The sequence below is a fragment of the Mustela nivalis genome (assembly GCF_964662115.1).
Source record: "Mustela nivalis genome assembly, chromosome: 11".
In the NCBI taxonomy this organism is placed as follows: domain Eukaryota; kingdom Metazoa; phylum Chordata; class Mammalia; order Carnivora; family Mustelidae; genus Mustela; species Mustela nivalis.
In genome coordinates this window covers 43,397,662-43,421,065 of record NC_139030.1, presented here as the reverse complement: position 1 = coordinate 43,421,065, position 23,404 = coordinate 43,397,662, and positions in this window count along the sequence as shown.

Here is a 23,404-nt window from a genome sequence, read left to right as displayed (position 1 = left end):
CTCTGAAGGGCACAGCTGACCTCCTGTCGCTCTGGATTGTACTACAAAGTTCTGTGTGCAATGAGGGCACAGGACTCGAGATTGTCCAAGGTGTCCCTCGTTGGTATGCCCTGGACATCTTCAGAGCACTCAACAGACTGTCATTTGCTGAGTCCAATGGCTAAGGTGGTAGATGTTATCTCTAGATCTTAGAGGTGGGCTGCTGTCATCAGGGTGGATAGGAGCTGGGCAAATGCTTTGGCTGTGCAGAATGAGGAATGATGGGCATTAAAATGTGATGTATTCAAAACATTCACTTTCTATGGCCAGTGAGGAAGAGACACTGTGGGCTCAACATGGCTTGTTTGTTTGTGTTTTGGCCTGGGATGAGTCTGACAGGCCACTGTTACCATGGTAACGAGTACATAGAGCACTCTGGTAAATTGAGGAAGGAAGAGAAAGAGGATAGTGAGGCAAATATTTGTTGAACAACATTTTAAATGTACCATGAGTACAGTTATATACTAAGTGCTTTTAAAAGTATCAAACAAAAGGGAAAGTTATTGAGGAAGCCAAGATACACAAAATCAGGGAGCAATTAAATAGCAGCACATGAACAAGAGAATATAGAAATGCATGTACGCATATGTTCACAGTATGTCATGGATGAAAAGCGTTACCATGCGTTCAGTGGGGCTGGCCAAAAGCAACTTTTTAGATCTCTCTCTTTCTCTCTCTCTCTCTCTCTTTTTTTTTTTTTTTTTTTTTTTAAGATTCATCCAGTCACTTGACAGGGAGAAAGATGAAGAGAGAGAGAGGAAGAGAGAGAATCCCAAGTAGACTCCACACTAAGTGCAGAGCCGGACCTGGGGGCTCAGTCCCATGACCCTGAGATCACCCCTCTGCGATCACCACACTAGCCAAAACCAAGAGTTGTTCACCCAACCGACTGAGCCACCTAGCTGCCCCAGCTTTTTGGATCTCTTAAGTTTTGAGTTAAGTTTCTAAGAATTAACCTGATAAGTAGGATGTGGGGGCAGATATATATTGGTGATAGCAATATGGTGGTCGAATGGAAGCGTCACTTTTCCTGCTGAGCCAGAGGAAGCCATGGCTGTGTTCCTGAAGCAGGGGCAATGGAAAGTGGGTTTGGATTTACACTGATTTACCCTGTACCTATATGAAGAGCCGGGCGGGAAAGGAGCCCTGTCATAAGCTGTGAAATACGGAGAAGGTGAATCCAAAGAAAGGGGGATGACTTTCCTGGCTCCGTTGCTCAAGGACAGTGTGTTATACTGGGATGTGATTCAGACTCGGTCTTATTCATCTTCCTTTAGGGTCTAGAACTCTGGGAGGATTGATACGTATTCATTGAATGAGTAAGTGAAGGCAGGAGGGAAGAAGCAAAGGACGGAAGGAAGGAAGCCTCACCGACCTGCTTCAGAAGCAGGGGCAAGATAATAGGTATTGATCAGCAGCCGGAAGCTATGGAGAGTTCAAGAGGATAGAATGGAGAAGAGCTATTTTTCTTCACAAAAGTGAAGAAGTCATTAACTACGTGGGAATTGTGGTTTCTTTTTGCAGTGGCACTGGTGGGAGTCCAACTGGAGAGGATGGGTCTTTTTGACTGGGTTGGATGGCCTGGGTATTCCTGGTCTCCTGCGTCCCCGCCAGTCAATACTCACATCCTTACTGCTCCCCAGCATCCCCTCTCACAGAACAAAGACATCAGGAGCTGGATTCCAGGGGCCTTGTTCCCCCATAGATGAATTTGCTTTGGTGTGAGAGTTCCTTGGTGTGGACTACCTAAGTAGTTTCTCCCTGCTTCCCAGTCCCAGCAGTTACTGCCCTCACCTTCTTACATACCATCGTTGGCCGACTTGCCTTCTCCCTTCAAAGGGCATTTTGCTTTTCTTCAGACATTTTCTAATACACCCGAACAAATCAATTAAAATTTGAAAAAGCCATCTCGTGGTTTTCCAACAGATTCTGTGACTTTATAGAGGTTGAATCTCTTCATGTACACATCCTAAATCAAAGACTCTCCCCTCATCTTTCTTCGTTCCTCCCAATGCAGGAAATTGTTCTGGTAAGTGGAGCCCCTCCCCCACGAATGCCCAGCGTGGCCTCAGCACCAGAGTCCTCTGATCCTTCTCCAAGCTGATGGGTCTGTGTGCAGGGCTCTGCACTGCTCCAGTGATCCCAGGAAATAGAATTCCTTTCCCAAGCTGGAGCCCCCGAATTTACCTCTTTCCTTTTGCATTACTTTATAGATAGATGATCTGAGTTAATTCATTCAGGGTTCATACGCATTTAGCCTTTGCCTCTTAATTCTGCTGCCGTTCTCCAGTTCAATACCCAAGGCAAATTTCCTAAGCTCATTCTAGTGCGGATCCTTATTTTCTTTCATTAAGATAGAGTTGCATTAACCTAAGGTTTCTTTAGGGGAAGTTCTTATGAGTATATATTTTCTTCTGTATTCAGCAGTTGGCTGTCATTCTTTAAAATACCAAATCCTTTCTTTCTTTTTTTTTTTTTTTAAAGATTTTATTTATTTATTTTAGAGAGAGACAGTGAGAGAGGAGAAGGCCAAAGGGAGAAGCAGACTTCCCATGGCGCTGGGAGCCTGATGCGGGACTCAATCCCGGGACTCCGAGATCATGACCTGAGCTGAAGGCAGTCGCTTAACCGACTGAGCCACCCAGGTGCCCTAAAATGCCAAATCCTTTCTAATTGAGCTTTCCAAGATGAGCCTTTCCTTTCTATTTCTTCTAGCTCACTTTTCAGAAAGAACCCTTCCTAGTGTTTAGGGATAAGGATGCTTCGACCAAGGAGTAAAAATACCAGTTTTCCCTTTTCCTTGTCTTTTGGGAAATCAAATGATTTGGCAAAGGAACATCCTCAGGACTGCCAAGAAACAGCTACTTCTATAAATCAGTTCATTAGGCCCTTAATTTCTGTGACATTTGTCTTCCTGACTTAATTGTAAACTTTGAAAGTGGGGGCTGGTTCTTCTTTGCCTTCTCCTCCACACTCTGAGCTACCTTCAGGATTGGCGCCTCCCCATCACGAGGGTGCACTCCACACGTGCAGGGGACTCCCAGGTTGAGGTGTTCATTCTGTGGCTGCTTTAGCTGTCCTAGTCCTGCCTTATGATCCTGCCTCGAATGGGAAGGTACGTACAATTCTGAGGTGCGAAAACAGAGCTTGTCAGCACGTTTTAGTATTTTGTAATGATTGTGCAAGGTTTGTGTTTGAGCCATGCTTGAAACGTCAGTAACCGCAGTAGCTAATCACCTGTGCCTCTCCGTGAGCTGATGTGACAGCACTGATGGCCACAGATGAACAATATGGACTAGCGCATTCCAGTACAGGAATGAATGGGCTTTAACGCACTGTTATTGTTGCTGGCAGCAGGACTATAAGGTAGAGCACAAGAAGTCCCAAGCAATAAAAAGCACATTGCTTCATGCCCCTGTGACAGTCCAAGTGAAATGACACGCCAGCTCGGGTAAATGCCCACGAATAACACAGAGCAGCTCTTCACCTCTTGAGGACCCCGGCTGTTAATGCTATAAAAAAATTGCCACTGAGACAGTGAGAATGGAGTAGTGACGATGTCTTTGAAGCCTCCCATCCCAGTTCTTCCTCTGCTGTGGATGAGAGGGTGGTTTCCTAGAGATCATTCTCTGGGAAAAACTGGTTTAAAAAAAATGAACATGCTATGTCTTTATTACACCAAATTACTGTCTTTATGTCAACGCATTCATTCAAACAGTAAGTGTTTACTGAGTTCCTACTATGTGCTGGCTACCCTTCCAGGCTCTCGGGACGGTAGGTTGGTAAGCCAAACAAATACTCCTTCCGTGGAAGAACTTAGATTCCCAGGGGAGACTGACGAATGGTAACTGTAGCAAACCATGAACTGCATTTTATTTGAGAAGGTGAGAAATGTCTTGGGAAAAGAAAAGGTCAGGCAGGTTCAAGGGGATCAGAAGTGTGAGAAGAGCAGTTGGAGAGGACGAGTAGTGTTCACAATTTTAAAGAAAGTGGACAGAGGAGACGTCACGGATAGGCAATATTTAAGCAAGCAGACAGAGGGAAGGGAGCTAGCCATGCGGACAAGAAAAATCAAAATCCAACTGCATCTCTCCCTGACATTCCCCTTACACTTAAAGCCTTTCAAAGTTTTCCCTCAGCTCCTGCAGGAAGGTCTAAACCCTTTCACAAGGAAGATAATGTCTTCTTCTCTCAAAACTTACCTCGTTTTTCTCTTTCCCCAGCCCTTACATTACTCCAGCCACACTGGTTGACCGTCTGTGCCTTCGGGAACCCACTCTCTGCCGCCAAAGTCCTCCCTCCGGGAGGTTCATCGTGGCTGACTTCTTGGTGTTCTCTCACCCTACAGGTCTCAGCTGAAATGTTGTCTTCTCCGAGAGGCCTTTCTGTTCTCAGGAAGTCTAAAGTGGTCAGCCCCCAGTGATGCTACCATATCACCCTATTGATCTGATCATAATCTGACATCTTGTTTTTATATTGTTTCCTTATGTTAACTGTCTTTCTCCTTTGAAGTGTAAGAGCCGTGCAAGGACTGTACACATGGAAAGTGACATTACCCATCTTATTCCTTATTTTATCTCTAAAATTTAGTACATAGAAAGCACCCCCAAGCATTTGTCAAGTGAACAAATGCATACATGTCCGGCCGTGTGAAGCCTGAAGGCCTATGGGTCTGTAGCAATTTAAGTCTTACCCAATACTCACCAACCCGCCTATCCCCACCATTACAAATGTGCACACACAAGATATAAAGAACACACGGTCCTGCATGCAGGGGAATCAGTCTGTACCCATCTGCTCTCTCCTACGGAGGGACACACCATTAGTCAGACCTGAGGTGGGTAATGGGTTTACAGATAGACCAACCTCAGGACATACTTACTGTGAGTGACTGATACGATCGCTGTTTCATAGAATGCTTGCTCCATAGTAGATTAAATTAGAGAGTGAAACAATTATTCATTGTTATTTCAGAGACTATCAACCCATCATCCATCCATCCATCCATCCATCCATCCATCCATCTATCTATAGAAAAGACTCTGAACTAGAATCTTGTCAACGCTTGGAGTTGTTCCCAACAAAACTGAGAATAAGTGGACATCAGCACAACCAGGTACATGGCCTCATTAAAGAACCTATAGTTATGGAGCCACAGGTGCTACCATCTGCTCAATTTCCACTGTTTTCAACACAGCTGTTCTGAGTAATATGCTTTGCTCTTTGGAAATGAGGTGAAAGAATCAAAGAAAAGTAAAAGATTGGGGGGAGGAAGCGCTATCCTTGCATTTCCTTTCTTAAGGTTTCTTTAGAAAACAAATTGAATGTAAAAGGTCCACAGAAGGCGTTCTACTAGCAAAGAGTCTGTGGAGTTAGAGGATGTGAGGACTTTAAAGACTTTCCATAAATGTTGTTTAAGGATTGCATGGATGGGTGGGTGAATAAATGAAATAAAGATGGCAGATATGGGGGCGCCTGGGTGGCTCAGTCAGTTGAAGCTTCTGCCTTCAGCTCAAGTCATGATCTCAGGGTCCTTGGATTGAGCCCCGCATCGGGCTCTCTGCTCAGCAGGGAGCCTGCCTCCTCCTCCTTTCTCTCTCTCTCTGCCTACTTGTGATCTCTGTCAAATAAATAAATAAAATCTTTAAAGAAAAAAAAAAAGGTGGCAGATATGCTTTATTTGGGAGGCAGCCTATTGTAATAGGAAACTCTAGGGCTTATGACTGCTTCATGATATGCCCAATACTGGAAGAATTCACAGAAATTAGCATAACCTCTGAAGAAGACCACTGCGTTTTAAAAAAAACGTGAAAAATCAACTTTCATCTATAGGTTCAAATAAGAATGGTATGTCTAATTTTTCACCTATCTACTAGCAAAGATAGAAAGTACGATTGTCACAGTAAGGGTGTTGTGACATAAACCTTCTCAGTCACTGCTGGCATGAAACCCATACCACGTTCCCTGAAAGAGAATTGGTAAAATGTGATAGGAGTCTTAAAATTTCTCATACCTTTTATTAAAATTACTAATCTTTTTTTAAAAAAGATTTTATTTATTATTTATTTGACACAGAGAGAGAGAGAGAGACAGATCACAAGTAGGCAGAGAGGCAGGCAGAGAGAGAGGAGGAAGTAGGCTCCCCGCTGAGCAGAGAGCCCGATGCGGGGCTCGATCCCAGGATCTTGAGCTGAGCTGCCCAGGCGCCCCATAAAATTACTTATCTTTTAATTGATTTTCTTGCTGAGGATTATTTGTGTATAAAGAGGTTTATAATGGTGCTTTCTGTAACAGTGAAAAACTGCTAACATTTAAGTGTATATTAGAATGGTTACCTACACATATGGAAATGTGTATAAGAGTACATTATGCTACCATTAAAACTCATGAGCATGAGGTAATGTGAAATAAAAAAAAACCCAGGATATAAAATTATATATGGATTATGAATTCAACCATGAGAAAGAAAATATGCTGGAAAACCACTGGAAAGAATTGGTGAAAATATTAAGTGATTGCCTCTGGACGGTAGAATTACAGATTTTTTTTTCCCTCTAAATAATGTTTTCCCCCTACTTTTCCATATCTTCCCCCACAAGTACGAGCTATTTTGATCCTAATAAAAAAGGTCTTCATAAAAACTCTGGAGGAGGAACTAAATTCTAATTTAGGCTCCACAATGTCATGTTGGTATGTTAATTTAGTATGATGTTTGGTAAGTTATTCACGGTCTCTAAGCCTCAATTTATTATCAGAAAAATGGGGAAGACAATTTCCAGCTTGCAGGGTTGCTGGAATGCCTAACCAAGATGCTGTTTAAGGAGGCCGACAGAATTCCTGGCATGTGCTAGAGAGAGAATGGTACTTAGAATAATTGTGGCTTCAGGATTCAAGGTGATTGGAAGCTAGTTGAAGTATTTTTTCTCTTTATCTGACCAGTTAATCTGTTATTTTTTATTGCATACCTCAACATGCTACAGAAAAAAGGATAAAGAATTATTTAATGTTAAACTCTAGTTAATTACATATATGTCTTTTTTGATACTTTTCAAATGTAACACCTAAATTTTACATAAATATCATCAGTAAACAGAATAATTTCTGTTCTATTTAACATTTTGGGTCTCACTGAAACATTTTTTGCATACAGTTTTACATATATCAGTATTATTTATTTATTTTTTAAAATGATTTTATTTTTTTATTTTTTATAAACATATAATATATTTTTATCCCCAGGGGTACAGGTCTGTGAATCGCCAGGTTTACACACTTCACAGCACTCACCATAGCACATACCCTTTCCAATGTCCATAACCCCACCCCCTTCTCCCAGCCCCCCTCTCCCCAGCAACCCTCAGTTTGTTTTGTGAGATTAAGAGTCACTTATGGTTTGTCTCCCTCCCAATCCCATCTTGTTTCATTTATTCTTCTCCTACTCCCTTAGCCTCCCCTGTTGCATCTCCACTTCCTCATATCAGGGAGATCATATGATAGTTGTCTTTCTCCGCATATATCAGTATTATTTAATGGCTACTTAGAATCTATGATAGTAACAATACACCAAAGTTTACCTATCCACTTTCTAATTGTGGGAATTTTTTTTTTCTGACTTAAAAGACTGGAATTGCTAGAAACATCTTTGTACGAGTAGATTTTTTTCTTTTAAATATTTTCTTGGGCATATGCTCCTCAAAGTGAGTTACTGTGTTAAAAAAAGATCGATTATAGAGGGGTTGTATTCTTCTAGACAACTTTTTAAAAAGACTGATATGCAATGCTACTGGTATGAGGGTACATGCAATTAAACACTTGCTAATATAATAGCACGAACTAGGTCACGGTTCTTCAGTTTGCATTTTTAATATTAGGAAATCTAAATATTATTTTAAGCACTGACTTTTATTTGTATCTTATCTGTTTTCTGTCTTTTGTAAATTTTTTTAGTAAAAAGTAGAAAGCATTATGGATTTGCTTCACTCTAAAAATATTAAGCATTTTATTCATGTGTAATCAAATAAGTTTATTACATCTTATCTTTTGTTTTCTTTCTATTTGGGATATATTTTTCATCTTCCCTTTAGTTGCTCTCATATACCTTGTTTCTCAGTTGCTATAAAGTTCCTTTGTACTCCTATTGGGATGAGAATTGTAGTCTTTTTATTTTTACTTTTTTATTGTTTTATCAAATGTAAAGTAAATTTAATTTCTTTTTCCATGTAGCTATCCAGCTGATCTTTCTACCAGCAGTTATTAAATACTATCTTCTTTCCAATCGATTTATTGGTCTTAGTTCAAGTTTCTATTCAGCATTGTAGACTATTTAGAAACATTGCTTAATAAGGCCAGAGTATTTCCATAGGAAGATTTTTAATACTGGGAAGATAACTTTATCACCAGAAATTCCCATTTTATATATGAAACAGGAAATTATTTCCCAAGGCTCTAAAGTGATCATTTGAATGGAGAAAGACAATTTTGAATGTAGCAGAAAAGCTACAGTTCCAACCAGGATATCCTTAGAGATAGCCAGCATTTTATGTAATCGGTTGTATAGAGTTTGCATGTAATCTATTTTTTATGTAGTTTTAAAATGCATAATTTATAGATTATTCTCAGATCATTACATGATTTTAATGACAGAGTTTGCACTATTGATAATAAAGGAACCTTTGATAGCTCCTAATTTCTTATCAGATAAGTGGAAGTTCCGTATTTGGCATCACATCATTGAGTTCCAACTTCCCCGTCTCCTCGGACATCCCCACTGCAGCCCCCACGTTCATCATTCCTGGCCCTGGTGCCTTTCCCATTTGTATCTTGTCCAAGAACTCCTTCCAGACAGGGTCCCTATGTTACTTAAGATACTGCTTTGGATACTTTAACAGAGACACTTTAATTGTGACTGGAACAAAGGGGAAGCTCGGTTTCTAGTTCACGTAAAACTCTGAGCTGGTGGACAGGCTCCAAGTAGGCTGTGCTGTTCCATTGGGTCATACAGCCCAAACGCTTTCTATTTTGTTGCTCTGCCATCCTCTGACATTTGTCCCTGTCCGCGTGGTCTAAGCAGGCTACTAACACCTGCATCTCAGCCCACGAGAAGGGCTAAAGTAGCCAATAGATAACCAGGAGCTTCTTTTTAAGCGTGTAATCCAGAAATTGCAAACATCACTTCTCCCCGCTTTAGAATTTAGTAACATAGTCCCAATCAGCAGGAAGGGAGGCAGGAAATAGACTCTCTAGTGACCTTGTGCTCATTTGAAACCTGAAGTGGAGATAGGGAACAAGGAGTGTATCTTATTAGGAAAAGATGGAGAGAATGGACGATGGGGCTTTCTCTTACTCTGTGATGTCTTTCCTGAGCAACTTGGGCAGAATTAGTTTTTCTGTCCTCTGGGTCCCCTATTTATGATAGACAATTTTGTGCATTGCTCTCTCCCTTGAGTCTCTGGTCTCCTTGAGGTCAAACATAATGTTTTCTTCTTGAGATTTACTTTCTTATTTGATACTTATATAGATACTACTTTTATTTTTCAGTGTCAGACATTATCTATCACAGTGACTTCTCACTTGGAAGATAAAGCTGTAACCCTTTCAGCTTCCTCCCATAACACGCACCCTTCCTAGGTCCTCGTCCACTCAGTATTGTTATATAGTAATTTTATGTACGTCCACGTTTGGGTTGTGTTTAAATAATTACAATTAGGTAGATGCTATTCATGCACGTGGTATGATTAGTAACTTTGTCTATCTTGTCCAATATTTTGTTTTCCCTAGGGTTGTGTAATTTTTTGTGTAAGAAAATTACTGTAATTTAATATCCACGTCCTTATCACTGAATTCAATCCAGTCTTTGCTGAAACTGCATAGATCTATTTTCAATATATTCAAACACCTTACGCATGAATTGCATCTTCTTGAAAAGAACAAACCTTCTGATGTGCTCCAGTTGAGACCGTTTTCTAGGATTTTTGTTGCAGTTCAAGTCTGCTGTATGGATCTACCCCTAAATGTTTTTGGTTATTCACCCATATCGCTAAAATTTTTTTGAGCGTTCACTCTGCTATATGTATATACTCAGTGTATTTGTACACAGCATTATCTTTTACATCTTATAAAATAACACAAACATCTAGAAGTGAAGAAAAAAGATAAGGGTGTCTGAGTGACTCAGTTGGTTGAGCAACTGCCTTCAGCTCACGTCATGATCCTGGAGTCCTGGACTGGAGTCCCACATTGGGCTGCCTGCTCAGCGAGGGGTCTGCTTCTCCTTCTAACCTTCCCCCTCTCATGTTTGGTCTCTCTCATATAAGTGAATAAGCAAAATCTTAAAAAAAATAAGTATAGCCTATTTTCTTTTTGCATTCCAGGGCATCATCTGGGTAAGTCTGTGAGTATACGTACTTGGGGATTGTTCTACTCTGCCACTTGGATGTGCATTGCCACTTGGCTATACCTCATGGTGTTTCCAAGGTGATTCCTTCTCTTTCTCCTAACTTCAGATCCTCCTGCTTGTTTTTCTCTGCATTAAATCAGTTTTTTTTTTTCACTCAATTAGACCAGATTAGTAAGTTAGTTTCACTCATCTCTTTCTTAATCCCTCCAAACAGTCTCAAACCCAAAAATATTTCTTGGATTCATCAATAGGTTGCCCATGGTGACCTCTTTGTACACATAGTCTATTCACATTTACTAGATTTTGGATCAACTATGAAAAATTGTATTTTTTCCAGGAGGTCATCTGTTTTCTTCAGGTTTGCAAATGTGTCCCTCTATGTTTCATATAGTATTCTATGATAGTCCTTTTAGCCCCTCCAGAGGCTAAAATTATTATTATGTTAATAATTATGCCTGTTGGGCGCCTGGGTGGCTCAGTGGATTGAGCCGCTGCCTTCAGCTCAGGTCATGATCTCAGAGTCCTGGGATCGAGTCCCGCATCGGGCTCTCTGCTCGGCAGAGAGCCTGCTTTCCTCTCTCTCTCTGCCTGCCTCTCCATCTACTTGTGATTTCTCTCTGTCAAATAAATAAATAAAATCTTTAAAAAAAATAATTATGCCTGTTATTATGTCTCCTTTTTCACATTCCTAATATTACTGTCTTATTGTTTTTTCTTTAATCAAGCTTGGGAGGGATTTACCTATTCTATTAGTCTTTTCAAAGAACTAGTTTTCAAATTTATGTGGTTTTGTTTTCTCTTCTGCTAATTTCAGCTTTAATTCCCCTAAGGTATAGTTTAGGTCACATTACTCCTTTCTTGGTAAGCCCTCAATGGCTCCCCATGGCCTTCATGGCCTTCTAAATTAAGTATGCACTCTTCAGACAGGTTCTCTTGGCTGTCAGGAGATATGTATTGAATGGAGCTCTTTCTCCATTGTCAGAAAAGGAGAGCTATAGTTGTGTGGGGAAGAAAACCATGTCTGCACACCAGTCCGTAATCTGTTTAGCTATGTTATACAACTCCTTTTATGTTTAACATCGGGGGCAGATCCCTGACCTTTGGCAAGGTTGTGAAATAGACCTTGCTTTCCTGAAAGTTGGGGATATAAATAATATTTATATATAAGGTCTGCAATACCATAGGATCAGTTTCATGAGCTGTAATTAAATAGGACTCTTGCTATAAATTCTTTAGTTCTTGATGGCATGCAACAGCTGGTGACCTTAGTTTTTTAATAGTGTTTTCAGGGGAGGAGGAAAGAAAAAGAGAGGGTCATTAATATGGTCTAGCCTCTGAGATTTTTGTGAATATTTTGATCTAGTACATACCACCACTCACTAAGTGAAAGACATCTGTTTCTTCTGTCTATAGCAATTGGTATTAGCATTGAAAGTAGCCTGACTTCGGGGATCATCTCACTCATGGTCTATCCATTTGCTCAATGGAGGCAGTATTTATCAATTTTGGTGAACCTAGCCAATTGAGCTGATCTTTGCTTTTATTCCTCCCAGAGTAACAATCTCAAAAGCACAATTAACTGATTGATCTGAGATCCCCTATTACTTTCTACGAGAAAAAAACCAGCACTGGCCGCCAAAAAATTGTCCTAGTCAGGAGAGGGTGGCAGGGGGCCTTGTGAGTTTTCCTGAACGTGTTGCATGAGAAGGCTGTGGCCATGATCACTTCCTCGAAGCTGTCCTGCACTGATTGTGATTTTAAGGCTCATTATGAATTGCCAGACATGGCAGGTAAGCAGCAGGCTAAGACACTGAGGAGATTTATTGACACGAATGTGATAGAAAGCATGTATGAATTCATGTGTAATTTGTACCTGAAGGTTTTATGTGTGATAGATTGCTCTGTGGTGATTTTGGAAGATGGATATGTGGGGGAAAGTGCCTCGCTAGTAAAGAATATGGAGATAAAATATTAGTTAACTATTAATTTCAAACTTGAAAAATTAAATATTTTTATTCAATTTGTTTCTGATCACAAAATTTATAGATATTTGGGATAAAAATTCAGGTACAAAAAGATGAAAATAAAATTCATCCAAATTCCAGAGAAAATCGCTCTTAATATTTTATTTACGTCCTTATAATCTCCTTTTCCTAGCCACAAGCCAACTTAGCAAAAGCGTGTGTTTTTTTTTTTTAAAGATTTTATTAATTTATTTGACAGAGAGAAAGATCACAAGTAGGCGGAGAGTCAGGCAGAGAGAGAGGAGGAAGCAGGCTCCCGCTGAGCAAAGAGCCCGATGCGGGGCTCGATCCCAGGACACTGAGATCATGACCTGAGCCGAAGGCAGCGGCTTAATCCACTGAGCCACCCAGGCGCCCCAAAAAGCGTGTGTTTTATTAGAAAAACTCTTTAATGACATGGTACAACAGCTTTAAAAATTGGTTGCAAACTTTTTGATATTCCTTTCATTGTTTTCTCGCCTTGTACCTGAGTAGGCTTGTGACTCACTTGTAACCAACGGAACGTGGCTAAAGTGACTCTAGGTGACTTCTGAGGCTAAGTGGGAAAAGGTATTCAGCTTCTGCCTGTTCTTTCTAACACGTGTGCTGGAGCTCCAAGCAATCAGGCAAAAAGTTCAACTTGCTATATAGGAGTGCAAGCCATCCAAAGACACCATGTGTGGGCTTTGCAGCCAACAGCCTCCAAACTCACCTTCCAGCTGCCCAACATCTTGGATATCCAATCCAGGTGAGGCTTTCGGGGACTGCGTTTTCAACCTACTGCAATTGCTGGGGAGACCTCAAGCAAAAACTGCTTGAGCCCTTCTCAAATTCCTGACCTACAAGTTTTTGAGAAAAAAAAAGGGGGGGAGCAATTCGTGCACTTTGTTATGTATGCAATAGTAACCAGAACCAAGCTTAAAACAAAGAACAAATTTAGCGACATGCTGTGAACTCTTCAGGTTCATTCCATTTCCTTCTGCATCATTTTAATGTTTTCATAGTATTTTTACTATATGTAAATAAGGTACAGTTTTTAAGTTAATCCCCCAGTGTTGAATATTAGTTTACCTTCTAGCTAAGCCTTTCAGCTATGTACATATCTATTATTTCTTAAGGTGACCTAATAATAGTCAAAATTAAGTGCCAAAGTTATTGTTTTTAGTGCCTTTAAAAAAAAAAAAGATTTTATCCATCTATTTGACAGAGACCACAAGTAGGCAGAGAGGCAGGCAGGGAAGGGGGAAGAAGCAGGCTCCCCGCTGAGCAGAGAGCCCGATGTGGGACTCGATCCCAGGACCCTGGGATCATGACCAAAGCCAAAGGCAGTGGCTTAACCGACTGAGCCATCTGGGTACCCTGTTTTTATTGCCTTTAACTTTATTTCCTTTCCCAACAGAGTCTGCCCACCTCACAGAAACACACACACACATACCCACAAACATGAGAAACTGAGGAAAGAACACAGGTTTCAGAATCAGCAGTCTTGAGTTTTACCTCTTTCCACAACTTGCACGACAACTGGCACGAGCCAATCACTTAAACTTTCTGGGCCTCATTTTAACCCTCTGTAAACTGAAGATAACAATACTAACCTCAAAGGAGTTTTTATGAAAATTAATTGAAGTACAGTATTAAAGTGCCAAACACAGAGCAATCATTTAAAATGCTAACTGTGGGGCGCCTGGGTGGCTCAGTGGTTTGGGCTGCTGCCTTTGGCTCGGGTCATGATCTCAGGGTCCTGGGATCGAGCCCCGCATCGGGCTCCCTGCTCCGCAGGAAGCCTGCTTCCCTCTCTCTCTCTCTCGTTCTGCCTGCCTCTCTGCCTACTTGTGATCTCTGTCTGTCAAATAAATAAATAAAATCTTTAAAAAAAAAATAAAATGCTAACCGTTGTTCTTGCAATGACTTCCTGAGAGCCAAGAAATCATCTCTAGATGTCTTTTTCCTACTCTTCCCCACGTACTGCGTGATTCTGCTTCTTTCTCGTACTGAGCCTGGCTCCTGTCCTTTGAGACTTTACACATATCTAGTTGATCAGTCTTGCAAGGGCTACTCGCTAAAAGTGTTACTTCTCCTGGTGAGTGGATGTGGTCTTGTTTTGTTGTTTTTTTTGAGTGGATGTGTTTTAAAAGGTGAGCCGTGCAAGCAGAGGTATGTTGAAGACCCGTGAGTGGAGGCCCTGATGCTAGGAGCTAGGATGCTTGGTACCTGAGGCACAGAGGGAGCGGATGTACCCAAGGAGGAAGGCCGTCCCATCATCACACTCTTCAAACCACATGCCTCAGGCGGTCCCAGTCATGAGACGGGCCCTGTTCCTAGGTAGCCTGCGTTCCTAGGTAGGACAGCTGGCCTTCCTTCTAAATAAGAGAGAAGTGCGAAAACAAAAACATGCAGACTGTTCTTTCATATTGTTTGAATTACTTTGGGGACATACCATGTGAGCTCTGAAAAGTGTGAAAGAAAAAGTGGTCACAGATGTGAAGCAGCCCCATGTCTGGGGCCTGCTGGGCTCCAGGTAGCCAAGAGGGGCCGCTGTTCACAAGTGCTGTCCGCAGACCTGCAGCAAGTAGCTGAGTGGGAAGGAGTGAGGTGAAGGTTTTCCGAACTATTTCTATTTCTCTATCCATTTTTTTAACTCTCTGTCATTCCAGAAATCTGGATGAGTTGAAGACTAAAAAAGGAAACCTTTTCTGCATCTTCAGCTTTACTAACGCCTTTATATGGGAACCAGGCCTTGGCTGGAAAGATGTTTACTTTCCAAAAATTTCGACAGTCTTATTGTAAATATGCACTTATGCAACCGCCATAGAACCTTCTTCAGAGACAGGGGCTAGGCAAAATGTTCTTAAAAAAAAAAAAAAAAGTAAAAAATGAAAAAATAAATTGTTTTCATTTTGGGTATTTTCTTTTAATCATTGTCTACATACCCATTTAATAAGATCACATGCTTTTTCATAACACACTCAGGCAAAATATATAGCTTTTTGATTATTTGAGACCAATTTGGTCTTCCTTGTAAGTCCTCACTTATGTCTCCGGAGCAGAAAAAAATTGTTAAACACTGGATTTTTGCTAACTGGTAAATTTACTCTGTGGTAAACAGTCTTTAAACAGTCTTTACAGATGCTCACATGCTTTAGATAAAATGGGCTCCACTCAGGTCTGCCCATACCCTCGTCTCAGAGGAATCTTGGTGTGTGAAGATGAGGTGGAAGGGGATATAGATCCTTGTAGCTTTAGTGCTTCCCTTGGGATCTTTATTTGTCCCTGTTGTAAAGATGTTGGGAAGGTGACTGCCGAGGTGGGATGGATTTCAAAATGAGTGTTGGCTGGCAGCTGTGAGGGAGGCCTGTTGCTGAGGTAGCCTTCAGTCTGTGTGGCCGAGGCTGGAGGCCCCCCTAGGAAACTGGAGTCCCTTTCATGGCACTGTGGGTTCCTTGAGTCCGTGTCACATGCTAGTTCTGGTCCCTGGACTAGTCCTTCCATTTTATTTCTTACTCTGGTGGGCCTCGGGCTGGTTCTCAGTGGCTACCATCTGTGTCTGCTTCAGGGGCCTGTAAGAACTTCTGGGTCCTATCCAAGCCACGTAGACTCCAGGGTGGCCTAGGAAAGCCCTCCTTTCACTACCAACACCCTACTCCAGAGTTTATATGATATGGCACCTTCTGGTTTGGTGTGGGCCAGCTTCCTGCCAGAGTCCAAATACCACGTGGGGCCAAAACTCTCCTTCCTTCAGAAATAAGATCTCCAGAATATGAGGGAGTCCATTGATCCCCAACCTCCTCCCCATCCTTGATGAACATCACCCAGATCTCATTCACGAGGCCTCTGACTCCTTTTTTTAGTCCTCAACTCATCCAGATTTCTGGAATGACAGAAAATTTTTAAAAATGGATAGAGAAATAGACTCAAGGCCTGAGTCTTGTCTGCAAGTGTGTCTGAAACCTGCAGGGGAATCCTTCCTTCCTCCTTCCTAGCTTCTGGTGATCTGCTGGAGATCTTTGGCATTCCTTGGCTTAGAGACTTCATTCATATCCTTCATCTTCACGTGGCATTCTCCTGCTGCCTCTTCACATAGTCTTCTCTCTGTGCATCTCTATGTCTGGGTCCACATTTCCCCCTGTTAAAAAGGAACAGTCATATTGGCTTAAGGCCCATCCTAAGGACTTTATCTTAACTCAACTACATCTGCAGAGACCATATTTGTAAATAAGGTCATATTCTGAGGTACTAGGGGTTAGAGTGTTAATGTAACATTTTGGGGTGGGGGATACATTTCAATACACAACAAACATTGAGGTTGTTTCCAGGTTTTTGTGATGGGTGGCAATGGTAATAATATTGTTACAGATAAAGCTGTCATACGTATCAAATGCATAACATTTTAATTCTATTGAAATAGAAGACTAAAATTTTAAAGGGATAAGGAGGAATTGGAAATAAAAAATTTTAACTTAAATTATTGATTTCCATTTTTCATTATTCACAAGTCTTTAACTGATACCATAAAGAGAAGTAGAACAGAGATAGTTCCGAGCTTGAAATTCAGTTCATTCATAAATAATAGGCCCAGAATGAAATGGACATTGTCCAGTAGTTAATAAGGCATCATGGGCAAAATAAAGTCTTAAGAACTGTAACTTTTAACTGAACATTAATCCTGTCCTAAAAGAGTTGTTTTGAGAATCATGTTGTCTTGCTATGTGCAGTAAAGTTTTTCCAGATATTTTTCCATAGAAAATAATTGGTAGTCATGTTTTTAACATGTTTTAAAGTTGTAACACTGCCACAGGCTTCCAAAAGGGAGAAATTTTCGTTCTGGAAAGATTTTTCTGAAGAACCAAGATCTCTTATGACATGGAGGAAGTCCCTTGATCCTCAATCTCATCCCCACCTTAGACAGACTCCCCCAGATCTCACATACTAGGCCTCCGACTTAAGGCCTGAGTCTCACCTGCGTTACTGTCCTGGGACTCCTGATTTGATCCTGCTATTTGGTTGTCTTTCTCTTCGTTTAGTTCCACTAGTAGTTAGAATTCAGGTAGACTGTTCTTTGAGGAGTCTTGAGATTTCTTGGCAAAGCTTGGGCCTAAAATTCTTCAATGAAGACCAGCTTTTTCAACTCTGAGTCTTCCAGATCCTTACTACAGCACCACTGTTTTTCCATTGGTAAATGCTTCCTCTTTTCTAGTAGTTTTGGTACCATGATTAGTGGGAAGGATCAAAATAGAAGGGAGTTAACATTATCCTGCTTTTCTTGGGTGCCAGGCAATGAGTCACAGTGTTCACGGACTCTTATTGAATACTTAAACTTGGATGTAGGCATTGTTATTCCCATATACAGCTGAGGAAATGGGGGCCAGCGAAAATAAAAAATATTATAGTGAGCGGCAAGTGCGTAACAAAATCTGAATTTAAACCTAACTCTGGCAGGTGTTCCATTTTATGTGCCCTTTCTATCTCACCACCATTCCTCCCAGGAAAAGAGTATGGACTTCTCACAGAGGAATACTTCTAAAGCAAGCCTGGGCATATCTGAACCTGGGTTTGGGCTGAGGAATCATTAGGCAAATCAAGCTAGGTCTAGAGAAGTGAGATCTCAACTGGAAGCGATTTTGGCCCCTGGGGAGCATTTGGCAAAGTCTGGAGATATTTTTGGGTGTCACAACTGGGGTGCAACTGACATAAAGTGGGAAGAGGCCAGATGTGCTGATAATTTTCCTACATAGCACACACATTGATACTATAAAGAGACGTAGAGCTTGGAATCAGTTCCTACATAAACAATAGGCTCAGATGAGAGTAATATTGCCCAATAAATAACAAGACACAACAAAGTCCCTACAAAGAAGAAGTATCTGGTCTGAAATACTCATAGTGCTGAGGGTGGGAAACCAGGTCTAGAGGACTGGCTTCTCATCCTGGCTTTTCCAAAGGGTCGTGAACTTGGGCATATCACTTTGCTTCTCTCTGTCTCAATGTTTTCTTTCTATCTTTCTATCTTTCTATCTTTCTTTCTTTCTTTCTTTCTTTTTTCCTTCCTTCCTTCCTTCCTCCCTTCCTTCTTTTCTTTCTTTCTTATTTATTTATTATTTCAGAGAGAGAGGGAGAGAAACAGAGAGAGAGAGAGAGAAGAGGGAAGGGCAGAGGGGGAGAATCTCTAGCAGACTCCCTGCTGAGTTAGGAGCCCAGTGCAATGCTCCATGTGGGGCTTCACTCGGGCTGGATCTCGCAACCCTGCGATTGTGACCCTGAGGTCATGACCTGAGTGAAAACCAAGAGTCGGTTGCTTAACTGAATGAGCCTCCCTGGCGCCCCACTGCCTCAATGTTCTCAACTGGGAAGTCGGTTTGCAGAGTTACATGAGCTCTATGATTCTAAGGTTTATTAAAGAAGGTAAATAAAGGTACCCATGTCTGAAAAAAACTAAAATGGCAGATTCTGTTCTTTATGCAATCTGGGCAAGGATTAAGGTGTATGAGAATTGTAGTTAAAAGGCTCTGTTTACACTGAAATGAACTAATGGGAAATTGCCACCTATTTTTTTGCCCCAATTATTATTGGGTGAGCTATTCTCTTTTTCCAGACAGCTGCTTCAATTTACCCTGCTATCCCTGGCCTGCAAGCAGGGCCCACATCTCCACATGGATATTACTATGTTCTGAGAATAATTTCTATCATTCAACATTAGTTTTCTGTTGTATCATTTGAAGGGTCTTGAATCTTCTCAGAGAGTGAAAGGATTTTTTTTTAAAGATTGTATTTATTTTTTTGACAGACAGGGATCACAAGTAGGCAGAGAGGCAGGCAGGGGTTACAGGGAGGGGCGGGGAAGCAGGCTCCCCACTGAGCAGGGAGCATGATGTGGGGCTCTCGATCCCAGGACCCTGAGATCATGACCTGAGCTGAAGGCAGAGGCTTAACCCACTGAGCCACCCAGGGGCCCCGAAAGGATTTTTATTTTTAAAAATGAGTTGAGGGGCACTTGGGTGACTCAGTCTTTAAGCATCTGCCTTTGGCTCAGGTCATGATCCCAGTGTCCTGGGATGGATCCCCACATCAGGCTCCCTACTCAGCAGGAAGCCTGCTTCTCCCTCTTCCCCTCCCCCTGCTTGTGTTCCCTCTATCACTTTCTCTCTCTCTGTCAAATAAGTAAATAAAATCTTAAAAAAAAAAGAGTTGGATTTCTATAAAAGTTTGACTATTACAATAAGTTCTTTCAAATATGCAATGCAAAGTTGGCTAAGAAGAGTTTCGAAAGCACATCAGAAGACAGAACTGTTGGGGTTTTGTGCCTAGACACAAAAATCCCAAATCAGCTTAGAGTTGTTGTGCTAGTCTAACATCAGTGCTAAGAACAGTATATACCATGAGGGTTATGGTCCGCTTTTTAAAAATTTTTCAATAATATATATTATTTCCATAATAACACATGGAACTTACTGGCTGGAATATTAATACTAACTAAAAAACATCTAGTTTCTTTTGCTTAGAAAGGAAGATAGATGATTCTTTTCTAAAAACACTAAATAAAAAATACTAGGTAATGTTTTCCCATGCCCCAGTAATAAGAGATATAATAGGATTTGGTAAAAAGAAAATTTGCTTTTGGTTTGACCGCAAATATCCAAACTAAATCACATGGCTGCCAGTCAACACAGAAATCAGTTTATGTGAGGAAAAAAAAAAAAAACGCAACAACACTTTCAACAATCCTGGCTTTTTCTTCTTCTTCTCCTTTTTTTTTTTTTTTTAATTTGTTTTTTCCTAAGATCTGAAAGTGCAGAGCACAGATTTACCAGCAGGCTTGGTATTGGCAATAGATGGACATAATACTCTGGAGTGTTTAATTGCCAAAGTTGTTCTTTAGATGTCATTATTTAAAATGTCATTTTATTTTATTTTTCATTTTATGTCATTTAATCATTATTGAATGGCTTGTGCTAAGGTAGTGTTCTACATGTTTATCTTGAACTAACAGATGTCTCGACCAGAAGAAACCAGGCTGTGGTAGGTTTTCTTGTTATTAATCTAAAAGAAGGCCCAAGAAGAAAGGCCCAGTGAGACTATTTATTAATAGTAATCAAGTGTTTTATGTACTGTGAGGTAAAAGAAAAAAGATTAAGTCTGGTATCTGGGAAGTATAGTGGCTTTGCAATCAGAGACAACTAGATTCAAATTCCCACTCACTCCACCAGTGCTGGTATGTGAGGCTGGACAAACTCTTTATTTATTTACTTATTTAATCTTATTTCATTTTTTTAAAACTTAATTTATTTTTTAAAGATTTTATTTATTTATTAGAAAAAGAGAGAAAGAAAGAAAGCAAGTGCCTGAGTGGGGGAAGAGGCAGAAAGAAAGGGAGAGGGAAGCAGACTCCCTACTAAGCGCAGACCCTGAGATCAGGACCTGAGCTGAAGGCAGACACTTAACTGACTGACAACCCCCCCCCCCGCCCCAGGGAGCCCATTTATTTATTTATTTTTACCCTCAGTTTTCTTATCTGCAAAATAGAGATATTACCCTCCTTATCGAGTTTTTAAAAATATGACTTAAATAAATCAGAATATATAAACTACCTAACTTGAAACCGGTGCTTAATAAGTATCAGTGTCCCTTGCACATTCATACCTGCTCATAGTTCATCCTATCCTCCTCCACCATTTATATTACAGCCGGAAAGGTAAGGCTGATGCCGAGTGCCACGCAGGGGATGTGACTGGTGTCCTGTGGACCCGGTATTCTGGAAAGGGAGAGGTTGCTTTAGCCTAGTGAACCAAAAAGAAAAATCATCTTCGTGGTGACTAATATTTAACATCCCTCCATCCTCTCTTGCTGTGGCACCTCTACCCCCTCCCAGTTAAGGATTATGTGTGTGTCCCCAGGGGCTCTACACATAACTCTGGTATCGCCCTTCTCACCCTCCGCTGCGTGCCCGCGCCCTTCCCTTATCCCCTCCTGCATCCTTGGGCCTGCCTGCATGGAGCAAGGAGAAAATGAATGTTCCTGGAATGAATGAATGAGTGAATGAATGAATGAATGAATGAACGAACGAACAAATGAACATTTGAGCCGTGCTGAGGAGAACTGTGCATGTTTGGAAATATCTAAGGAGGAAGCGTGCATTTCAGGATGTGGTGGACACCTGGACCAGCTTTCTCTTCCTTATTCAAGGTGTATTTTTAGTAAAACTGTGTTTGTCATACTTTGTGATTTAGTCTAGGCAAATGGTTAAGTAGCTGTTGTAATGACTGAAGAATTTTTCTTTAAGCTCAGGCCCATGAGGTGAAGAAGGTCAGAGTATATTTCATTAAGATTTCACCAGAATCTTCCCTACGGTGTAGAAGGCCTGAGCAGAATCCAGCTCTGCCTCTTCTTCTACAGATTTGGGACCCGAGGCTGCAGAGAATACCAAACTCCTGGCAAGACCATAATGCTGGTCAGGATGGTCAGAAGAGAGATCTAGCTCTTCAGCTTAGAACTGACATCACTGTTTGCTTTTTATGAGTCATTGTTCTGGCTGTGTTTATTTATGGCTGATGGACTGACTGGTCAGAATAGCTCACTAAAGGCCTCTCAACCATCTGCTGGGCCACTGGCTCCTATAAAAAAAAAAAAAAATCACACTGATTCTCTGTCATTGACTCAGCCATTATCTTTAGCTACAAAGTCATAACATGTATGTGTTCGAAAGTGTGCAGGAACAACATGTTGAGAAATTCAGCTATTACAGGGATAAACTGGTTTACCCTGAAGCTACTGAGGCTTAAAGTTTTGGGCTTCTCTCTTGCATAGATTCCGGATGAGGCAGGGCCCCTGGAGGGGCGAGCAATGTGTTCCCAAGATCATATGTTTTTGTAACATTTCCAAAAGTTCAATATTTTTGTATTATTTTTCTTGAAAAAAGACCTCCATATACCACTTCCTCCAGATTGTATAAGCTTCAAGTTCCAGAAAACCTGGATCTGCTCCTGATTAGGAATAGCTATTTTTCCAAATTCTAATTGCTTAAAAAAAGAACATGTAAAAATACTCCTTGTGTCAGAAGTGGCTAATGGTCCCCTGGTTTCCACTTCCTCTCCCCACCTTCAGTAATGTTTCCCCTCTTAAATTTTCAGTGGGTGCTTGTTCCCTTAGTTAGAAAGTACATTTCCCATCTTCCTTTGCAATAGTTATGGCCATATGACTGAATTTGGACCAATAGGAGGTAAACCAAAGTGAGACGGTACAGATTCTCAGTCTTAAAATATAAGCTGCTTGCCCCAAACTTTCCTCTTTCTCATTTGCTGGGAATGGTGATTCCAGAAGGCGCATGTGAAGGAGAGTAGCACTACCCTGCCTTTCCTGGCCTGCTTATTCCAGACCCCTACGTTTGTGAGAATTTAAGTCATGTAACTTTTGAGTCCCTTAATTATGGCAATTTTGACTATACTATAATTCACTCATTTCCTGTCTTCTCTCTTAAAGAAACTAAGATAAGAAACCCAGTTCAGCAAGGATTTATCTCTCATTACTCCAGATTCTATGAACTAAAATCCAGTTTTACTAAGATAGGCAAAGTTTTAGAAAGTCCTTATCTATAGAGTCACTCGAGTTCTATTGGCCTAATATGGTAAAGAGCACCTAACAGGCAGTTAGATGATAATTTTACCATTTACAAGTTTACAGGTATGGGGCATCCTTGTCTGTGGGCCTTGGCATCCTTTTCTGTGTAATGTGAGTAATTTTGATTTCATCAGGGTCTTGGGAAGGTCAAGTAAGTCCATGTGTGAGATATCACTTTGGTGTGTGTTTATTATTTTACTTTACTTGTATCCTGTCTTATTCCAGAAATGATCTGGCAAATTTGATAATAACACAAACCTACTGGGGTTTTTGTTTGTTTGTTTGGTGAGGATTAGAGATAATCTATGCAAAGTGCTTAGCATTAGCCTAGCACATTGTTAGCACAGCGTAAGTGGTA